Here is a 10662-nt window from a genome sequence, read left to right on the forward strand (position 1 = left end):
CTAGCGTCTGTCACTGAAGTTTCTTGCTCATATCCGTAATATTCTCGTGCTTACTGAACCAAACCGTAACGAAAAGCAATGCTGTTTCTTCTATCTTATCCTTCTATTAATGTTACCGTTTACATATCCCAGACTGACGAGCAACGCTGAACGATCACTCGAAAAGAGTGTTCTACAAAGCTCTTCTTTCGTGGAATACTTTCTTTTCAGAAAGTTTCTAGTACTTTAGCCTGTAATCTGTTTTGTCTACGAGTAGTGTGACGCAGTGTGAATTGCTCATTCAGTAAAGATTATATTTCCAGTGACTCAACACTTTTACAGATATTAGTCATTTTGCGTAAAACCGGAAGTGGGTATGCACACGTTGATAAATAACATAATGTGATTCTTACCCGGTCTTAAGTAGGATTTTTTGTCTTCTTCGGATGTTGTTGGCATGGGCTTAGTCAGTAAGAAGAAGTTACCTCCAAAGTTCAATACATATTAATATTGTCAATGCGGTAGTAACCATGTCTGTCTCGTTTCCACGATTAAATTGCTCAAACGATTTCGAAGAAATCTGGTCTGAAGATAGATTGTACCCAGACGAAGGCCGTAGGCTCTTCTAGGTAGCAATAAGTAAATAAATAAGTAAAACTAAAATAATAAACTCTTAGACAGTGAAATACAGACTGGAACATCTTCTTTTTTGCATCAGTGACCTCAACTACATAAGAAATAAAAACTTTGAGGTTCGCCGATGACATTGTAATTCTGTCAGAGACAGCAAAGGACTTGGAAGAGCAGTTGAACGGAATGGACAGTGTCTTGAAAGGAGGATATAAGATGAACATCAACAAAAGCAAAATGAGGATAATGGAATGTAGTCAAATTAAATCGGGTGATGCTGAGGGGATTAGATTAGGAAATGAGACACTTAAAGTAGTAAAGGAGTTTTGCTATTTAGGGAGTAAAATAACTGATGATGGTCGAAGTAGAGAGGATATAAAATGTAGACTGGCAATGGCAAGGAAATCGTTTCTCAAGAAGAGAAATTTGTTAACATCGAGTATAGATTTAAGTGTTAGGAAGTCGTTTCTGAAAGTATTTGTATGGAGTGTAGCCATGTATGGAAGTGAAACATGGACGATAACCAGTTTGAACAAGAAGAGAGTAGAAGCTTTCGAAATGTGGTGCTACAGAAGAATGCTGAAGATAAGGTGGGTAGATCACGTAACTAATGAGGAGGTATTGAATAGGATTGGGGAGAAGAGAAGTTTGTGGCACAACTTGACTAGAAGAAGGGATCGGTTGGTAGGACATGTTTTGAGGCATCAAGGGATCACAAATTTAGCATTGGAGGGCAGCGTGGAGGGTAAACTACTGTGGTCATAAGTCCCCTAGAACGTAGAACTACTTAAACCTAACCAACCTAAGGACATCACACACATCTATGCCCGAGGCAGGATTCGAACCTGCGACCGTAGCGGTCTCAGTGTTATCGATTACATCATTTCCATACAGCTTAAACTGTACCGGCGTTATATAACTCCCGTGGAAGAGACTCCAGACTACATCTGTAGATTTCCTGTCTTTAAGCATCATGTGTTTAATTCTATCTACCAGGAAATCCCAAATCCAGTTGTAAATGCAGTCCTAACTATTATTCCGCTCACTAAAAGGTAACAGGTAACTATATCGAATGATTTCTGGAGGTCGAGGGAAGGATCAACTTTGTCGTCGTTGTCTACTGTAGTTTATGGGTAATGGACTAACAGAGATAGCTTTGTTTCACATAAGCTGCCTTTCATGAAGCCATGCTGAGTTTTTCTTCTCCGAGGAAAAAAAGGATTTCATAATTCTGTAACGGTGTTATATTAGTGAAATATTAGTGATACGGGAGTACAATTATATCCATGAGTCCGATGACACTTCTTTGAAACGGTAATAACAAGTGCTGTTTCACAATTGCTTGTTAGCCTTAGTTGTTCCACAGATCTACGATAAACCGCCGTTACAACGTTGCACTTTACTTAGCGGAATCTGTAGAATTTTAGAAGTATGGCAAAAGGTCCATACATCCGTCCACTGAAGAACGAGTTTAGCTGATTTTTATATTCTGTTATGACTAATTTAAATACATGCCAAGTCCCATAGTGCTCAGAGCCATTTGAACCAAATACATGCCACACGATCTACTCAACAGCAGTTTCCCGCGTAGAAGCTCCAAGTGCCTGATGAAATGCTTCAGTAGCAACGAAATTTGTGCAGTAATTTTAATGTGCTCATGAGAGTAGTAAAAGATGGTGTACGTCAAATCGATATTTGCGACGTTTTTAAACAGCGCGTTTCTCACGTCTTGTGGTGAAGTTACGAGGGTGCTACAATGCTTTAACAGGAACGGACCACTAGGCCGACTAGAGCTCTGCGTACCAACGGTTGCAGTACACTACGCAGTCCTGGTCCGCACATCTGACAAACACCAGTACGTTTACAGAGAAACTTCCTAACAGTTCAGGACTGTGCTCAAATGGTTCAAATAGTTCTGAGCACTAAGGGACTTAACATCTGAGGTCATCAGCCCCCTTGACTTAGAACTACTTAAAGCCAACTGTGATGACACACATCCATGCCCGAGGCAGCATTCGAACCTGCAGCCGTAGCAGTCGCGCGGTTCCGGACTGAAGCTTCTAGAACCGTTCGGCCACCCCGCCCGGCAGTACTGTGATCTTAACCGAGAATTAAACCCTTGCCATTTTATTTATATAGCATTCTTCGAAGGGCTACCTAACATGGTTCACAACTATCTTTACAAATACGTCTCCACCAGTGGTTGTCTCCTACTTTTGTAACTTAATAAGAGCAGTCCTGGAAGGAAGGAACACGTGGGAAGAATGGTTTAGCCACAGCAACCTAGAAGTTTCCAGAATCAATATATCTGTGCTCTTCTAAACCTTCATGTTTGACTAAATTTTGTGCCAAATGGAAACTCTAACCCCTTCCTCTCGATATTCTTTCATACACGAAATGTATGCTGCGGAATTGGCCTGAAGCCTGTGAAGTAGAAAAGATTTAAGTGCATGATTGAAACTACGTAGATGGTTCGTGAGTCCTGCCTGGCTAACTATGTAATAGCATTTCCCGCAAAGGGAAATGGTCCGGTTCGGCAAGCAGTTCCAATACGTCAAGGATGACCATCGCAGTAGCACACACTTTGCCGTGGTGTTGAAACTTCCTTTCTCAGCCTCCTCGTGAGGTACGCAACCTGTCGTAGCAGGCATCAGGTGTGGAACAATTTCTCATACTGTAGGTCGCACCTTGTAGATGAATCGCTACACGTTTTGCTAGCTACTTAATGACTGCTTTTTAAGTTGTCGAGTAGTTGGAGTATTGAGGTTGTGGTGTCACCGCCAGACACCACACTTGCTAGATGGTAGCCTTTAAATCGGCCGCGGTCCGGTAGTATACGTCGGACCCGTGTGTCGCCACTATCAGTGATTGCAGACCGAGCGCCGCCACACGGCAGGTCTAGAGAGACGTCCTAGCACTCGCCCCAGTTGTACAGCCGACTTTGCTAGCGATGGTTCACTAACAAATTATGTTCTCATTTGCCGAGACGATAGTTAGCATAGCCTTCACCTACGTCATTTGCTACGACCTAGCAAGGCACCATTATCATTTGCTATTTATCTTCTGATGCATGTACCGTCAGACCGATGTTCACCAATTATGGATTAAAGTTAAGTATTCCAGAAGTTACGTACTTTTTTTTACTAGACTCAACTCCTTTAACTGTTCCAGACCTCACGCCAGCCTGCGTGAGCTTAAACGCGTGCCTTTCGGCTATCTCATAGTGGCTTGGCTGTCTTGCCAAGTCACAATGGAGGTGTCGTTGTATAAAATAAAAGAAACAGTTGTAAAGAATGCAACATTGTAGGAAAAGTACGCTTTCAACGCGTGAATTTGTCTGCTCTGAGGGTAAGCGCCTTGCGTGGCTTACTGCCGTGGGGGGAAGCTGGGTTCCACTCCTTGGGTTTTTTCTTTGGTCCACTGAGGCTCGTGATTCGTAGCGATTCGTAGCGGCGCCAGGTCTGTTAAACCGACAACGGGCGGTGTGCAGACCCTCACCTTGCCATACTGCGTCCAGTAACACAATTGGCACAGGATGACATGGAGGTCGGTAAGCCCAGTTTGGCCCGCCTATACCATTAAGTACAGATGCAAAATTAGGCCCATAGTTCTCCTTCTATCACGCCAAAGAAACAGAACTTTGTGTTATAACGTACAGGGTTTATCGCAATAAACAATGAAAACTGAAACGGGTGACAGCGTGGGATAATAGAAGTTAAAACTTTTCACCAAATTTAGGTCCGCGAATGAGTCGCTGATGAGAAAATTGCCAACTTGTGCCTAGGAGTCGCCTGAGCCATGCTGCGTCTCGCATTGGTGCTGTTTGTAGGTTTCCGCCCTCTGTCGGAGGCCAGACGGTATCGTTTAATTAGCACGGTTGAAGTTGTTTGTCTTCTTCTCCTGTTGACTGGCGCCACTCGGTTTCGCTAGTGGCAGCAGCTACGGTTATCGATATGTAGTAACAGTTGCCCTATCTTTGGGGCGACGTCCTTGTTTTTCCAGGTCATGCGAGTGTGCCAGTTCGGTTGAGGACTCAGGAGCAGCCAGGTCCGTGCAGTGCGGAACACGCCGGGACCACTGGCAGCACGCATGGACTGCCGGATGGCTGTGGTTACGAGGGTACACGACCTCGTCGTAAACCAGATCAAGCAGGCTTTAAGATGAGTGCATTTAAATTCAAGTAGAAAAACCTCCACCGTTGTGAGGTAAACCAGATCCTGCAGGCTTTAAGATGAGCGCATTTAAATTCAAGTAGAGAAACCTCCACCGTTGTAACATCTCGCGATTCTCCAGTGACGTGGGTTCTTGTTGCTGCTCGTAGTGTCGCTGAGGCGAAGAGCAGCGAGTGGAGTGCTTGGGGAACGCGGAACTGATTAGCTTTCCTCCACTTCTTATTACTATTTACTGCGTTCAGCTTGTTACAATTTGTTAAGCTCAAGCAGCGGTAATTTTTCTTGGCTGGTGGCCCAGTTACCTGTCTTTGGGTAAGTGTATGTAACGGCAGTGTACGTTTCCTAGACTTGCCGCTGGTGTCCGGTGAGGTGTGTAGTTTAGACAGCTTTATTGATTGTAGGCCGGTTGGTGATTTTTCTGCTATGGTGGTAGTGGTTCCTTTCTCGTTTCGGGCACTCTAAGCACAGTATTCTGTGGGTGGAGTCCAGACCGCCGGTTCTGGCTTTGGCATATTGTTCCATTTCTGCATTTGGTTTATCGTACGTCAGGTAGCTTCAGCAAAATTATCATTAGTCATTCGTTAGACTACCATTAGTCTGAGTTACCATCACGTGAAGTGAATGCAACTCTTGGCTGCCTATCTCATCGCTCGCGAAAGTGTTTGTTGCCGGACCTTCTCAGAGGTCGATTCCTGGAGCACCGTCTGTGGCCATTTGGTTCTTGTAACACATGTGTGTTCTAAAAGGAGTTCTGATGGCCAGTAGTTAAATATAATGCTCCTTCAGTCCACACCTTATGCGGGTGTACTCTGTCTCAGTACCCTGTGAGCGACTTACGTACTGGTCCTTGTGTTTTATTATTGTATTATTTATTGCAATACCTTGTAATGCCTACATTAAAGGTTATATATGTGTAGTTGATAGTTCTGGTTGCCTTCCGCACTAAATCTAGCAGTGTAGTGCACAGTGAATGTTAAAAGTTGTTACAAAGTTTAACATCATCTTATTTCACCTGTTTGGTGATCAGTTGCTTGTTTTGTAATTAACCTTTGTTATTGTATTTGCTGTTTTACAGCAGGTTTCTAAATTTTTTATATTATTGCCGTTCTTGGTGTGTAAGACCTTCATCCGTGACTGTGGTCATTTACATTAAAATTCTAATTTGGTATTTGTATTTACGCAGTAAGCCTTTAAAACCTTATTTACTGCCATTCTTGGCGTCTGATGCCTTCTGCTGTATTTGTGGGGACTTGATTTTTAATATTTCAATACCTGTAATTGTAAGTTGCGGCGAGTTTTAAACAATTCTTAATGTATTGCCATTCCTGGCGTGTAAGAGCTTCTGCCCAAATCACAGTGGCTTGCTTTTAAAACAATATCTGCTGTATCTGTACTTAATGGTGATTTGCTAAATTGTAACTCACTGAAAGCACTATTATATACACAGTTGTTTATTCCTTCATTGATAACGTGTGGTCTTTTTATGTGCTGTTGAGTCTGGAATTACTGGTTGAAAATAAATTGTGTGTAACTGTAAAAGGCAGTCAATAGTAACCGATTGCGGCCCCTCCACAATCGTAACAGAATCCTGCCTTCCCTTGACTACCAGGTTTCATCGCCACTGATTACTGTACAAAATTCTGTCCTAGTTACTACAAAAGCAACTGAAATTTAAATTTTCAATTAAGTCAGAGACTAGAATTGCGACCCAGCTGTATTATTACACTTTTACTGTGTTACGACTCATTTCATTCGTGGAACATTTTTCAGGTTGCTCAATTGTGTTAAAATCGTGACAGAAACTGCCTGGTTGTCGTATGCAACGTTAATGACAAAATACGTAAACACTGATCATAAACATTCTGCCGACAATGTGGCGTAAGCACGGCGACCAGAAACTTCATACTGTGTGTAGTGCAGTATACGTAGCTGGCAGCTGCCGGGGTCGCGATATCAGACGCGAACGGCAGCGACGCCATGGAGGCGGCCCTCGAGTGAGATTCTAAACTGGCCTAATCCTCGTGGATTCGGCTTCTAGCCCAGCAAGCTCTCTCGGAGCGAACTCGTGTGGTCTGGCGCGAGCGCTGACCTAAATACCACTCTATGCTAAGATACAGCCGGGCACATTTCCGATCATTCGATCATGTATCCTGGGTAAGAGAATTGCGTGCGCACCTGCGAGCAGAAAGTGCTCCTTGGAATAGCAACACAATTACCCTTGAGAAATGTGTATATACGACTTGTCATACATATACGTGTCTGTATGTATGACTTAATTAGAATGATAAAGTCCGCACCTGGACATAGGATAACGAAAATATTGACGGATCTGTGCTCACGTTAATGGATAATATATTTCTGTTTATAAAAGGTACGTGTGATGTTAATTAAAGATTTTATACACCCCTCAACAATTCACTGTGCAAGATGTAAAGATAGTAAGGATCCAGGTAGGAACTACAGCCTTATTTTTAATTCTATTTGGAAACGTAATCCTTTCATCAAAATTCGCGTATTCACTATAATACAACCAAATTAGATAGCTAACGTCTACCTTCCACTAAATATTGTATATGCACTGTACATATTTCTTGCGGTCTTAATGGGGGATGTAACGGAAAATGTAAGTTTTACTTAAAAAAACCATTACAGCCATATTTATTAATGCACAAATGTAAAATTTTGCATGTACAAAGCAAAAGAGCTGTGTTTTAAAGAAAAACTATAATATAATATGCAGGATTAATATTTTGCCAGAAATTAGAATTATTATCTATTTATACGAAAAGTCGTAACTCAAATCCTAGTCATGCAATTAATCTGAAAATTTAATTGTAGTGTCCTGAGAAGGTTATAAGACCATTGAACGAAGGCTATAAATTTATATACAAATTGTATCATTAACAGAGGTTTTATGTAATCGGAGGCTTATCTAGTTTCTTTAGAAGGTGGTACATATCCTCCCCGTAGAGGTTGTTGACAGGTGATTGAAGGCTTTCCTGGCGTATGTGTTGTTTCCAGGGCTGTCGGGTGCCCAGCTGGATGCGATCGTTGAAGCCCCACGATATTTCGGGGAATAACGTTTCGGCCACCATCAGGTGGTTCTGATAGAATGGTCTGTCTGCTCATTGTCAGTGTTATTTATGCCCGTAAGCCGGCTCCGATTCCCTGCGCCGATGGTTCATTTTTTAATTCTGCCCACCCCAAATTAACTTTTTTTCTACATAGAATGATCTAAAAATCAAAATGAAATTGCAGGATCTCGTTTCTTTGGTTCCAGGGAGACAGCAATTCGTTGGGAACAATTCCTCAAAGTTTCATAGCATTAGCGAATATACTTTCTGGGAAAAGACTTAGAATAAACTAAAAAATGTAAAACAGAGAAAGTGAGGTTCCAATATTTTCTTCTCATTCTTCTACATGTAATAAGGTTACCTCAATTTTAAAATCCTCCATATTCATACTCCTCATCCTTCAGGTTTCTCTTGTCTCCGAATCTGCCTGTCCTGTATTTACAGGTAAGACACTGATGTGTTAGATGCCTTGGTCCTCCTCTCGTCGATGGTGTCAAATGCTTTTGTTGTAAACACACCAGCATCTATACCAACTCTCTTCAACACTTCAATTCTGCCATTATTTCCGTTATTGTAACATAAAACTGCATCATGAACAACTATTTTAAGTACTTTAAGCCCACAGAATGTCGTTTTCGAGCATTAATCCAAATTAAATTATTGAGGCTTTCATTTGCATTTTTTGTCTTTCCCTGAAGATACTTCCTCACTAAATCAGCGTTTGCAATGAACCTGAATGTGGACTTAATGGCATTCATAACAGGTTCTGGTAATGAGCTTATGTTACAATAACGGAAATAGTGGTAGAATTGAAGTGCTGAAGAGTGTTGGTGTAGATCGTGGTCTGTTTACAACAAAAGCATTTTACACCATCGACGAGAGCAGGGTCAAGACAGCTAACACATCAGTTTCTTACCAGCAAATACAGGCCAGGCAGATTCGAAGAGGAGACAAGAGAAACCTGGAAGATGGGGAGTATCAGTGTGGAGGATTTTAAAGTTGAGATAGGCTTATTACATGTGCCAACAGCCTTGCCTCAGTGGTAACACCGGTTCCCGTCAGATCACCGAAGTTAAGCGCTGTCGGTCTGGGCTAGCACTTGGATGGGAGACCATCCGGTCTGCCGAGCGCTGTTGGGCAGCAGGGTGCACTCAGCCCTTGTGAGGCAAACCGAGAAGCTACTTGATTGGGAAGTAGCAGCTCCGGTCTCGGAAACTGACATACGGCCGGGAGAGCGGTGTGCTGACCACATGCCAATCCATATCCGCATCCAGTGACGCCGGTGGGCTGAGGATGACACGGCGGCCGGTAGGTACCGTTGGGGTTTCATGGCCTGTTCGGGATGAGTTTAGTTTAGTTTATTACATGTAGAAGTATGTGAGGAAAATCGTTGAACCTCATTTTCTCTGTGATACATTTCTCACGTTATTAGAAGCCAGAAATATAGATGTCAGCCAAAATATAAAAATAAATAGAATTCAGACTAACAAAAATTCCGCTGAAGCAAGCAGTTTCCCAAATGTCAGAAAAGGTGGGAGTGGCCACCAGTGCAGAGTTAATCAGTTTAACGATTTAAAGTCATTTGTGAAGCTGATATCACGATCAAATTCACACACGACATAGATCAAACTGTGTAGATCAAGAAAATATTTTCGAAAAAACGATGTTTTGGACCAAAAACCATTACATCCCCTCTTAACTGAATGGAAAGTGCTTTTCCTCATTAGACAGTCGCACGAGATTGATATTCAGAATCAGCATTTTTTTGCAACCAAGGAGACCGAATAGGAGAAATCATGTAAGAACTGAATGCATTGTAAGGAGAGCTCATTGAACACACACAAGCATAACTTTCAGAGATCATGAATCCATACGAGGGTGTTGGTGGTGTTCAGTCAGAAGATTTGGTGTTGAGTGTATTAAGCTCTGGTAATGAAATATACAGGCTGGTCCATTGATCGTGACCGGGCCAAATATCTCACGAAATAAGCGTCAAACGAAAAAATTACATAGAACGAAACTTGTCTAGCTTTAAGGGGGAGACCAGATGGCGCTATGGTTGCCCGGCTAGATGGCGCTGATATAGGTCAAACGGATATGATCTGCGTTTTTTTTTAAAAATAGGAACCCCCTTTTTTTAATGACATATTCATGTAGTACATAAAGAAATATGAATGTTTTAGTTGGACCACGTTTTTCGCTTTGTGATAGATGGCGCTGTAATAGTCACAAACATATGGCTCACAATTTTAGACGAACAGTTGGTAACAGGTAGGTCTTTTAAATTAAAATACAGAACGTAGGTACATGTGAACATTTAATTTCGGTTGTTCCAATGTGATACATGTACCTTTGTGAACTTATCATTTCTGAGAACGCATGCTGTTGCAGCGTGATTACCTGTAAATACCACATTAATGCAATAAATGCTCAAAATGATGTCCGTCAATCTCAATGCATTTGGCAATACGTGTAACGACATTCCTCTCAATAGCGATTAGTTCGCCTTCTGCACTGTTCGCACATGCATTGACAATGCGCTGACGCATGTTGTCAGGTGTTGTCGGTGGATCACGATAGCTATATCCTTCAACTTTCCCCACAGAAAGAAATCCGGGGACGTCAGATCTGGTGAACGTTGTAAGTAGGCTGTTTAGGTTTTTTTTGTTGGTAACGCCACCTCTGTATAAAAATCACTGGGTGTGCTGTGTGCAGTCTGTGTCTAGTTTGCATTGTTGTCTGCCATTGTAGTGTTGGGCAGCGGCAGCTGGATGTGAACAGCGCGTAGCGTTGCGCAGTTGGAGGTG

The 10662-nt window shown here is 42.3% G+C and overlaps 1 pseudogene; it reads left to right on the top strand.

Moving 5' to 3' along the window:
* The first annotated feature begins 8876 nt into the window (after window positions 1-8876).
* On the top strand, window positions 8877-8994 carry LOC126482676 (5S ribosomal RNA; annotated as a pseudogene).
* Window positions 8995-10662: the final 1668 nt, after the last annotated feature.

Source organism: Schistocerca serialis, chromosome 5, assembly GCF_023864345.2.
Source record: "Schistocerca serialis cubense isolate TAMUIC-IGC-003099 chromosome 5, iqSchSeri2.2, whole genome shotgun sequence".
Taxonomy (NCBI): Eukaryota; Metazoa; Arthropoda; class Insecta; order Orthoptera; family Acrididae; genus Schistocerca; species Schistocerca serialis.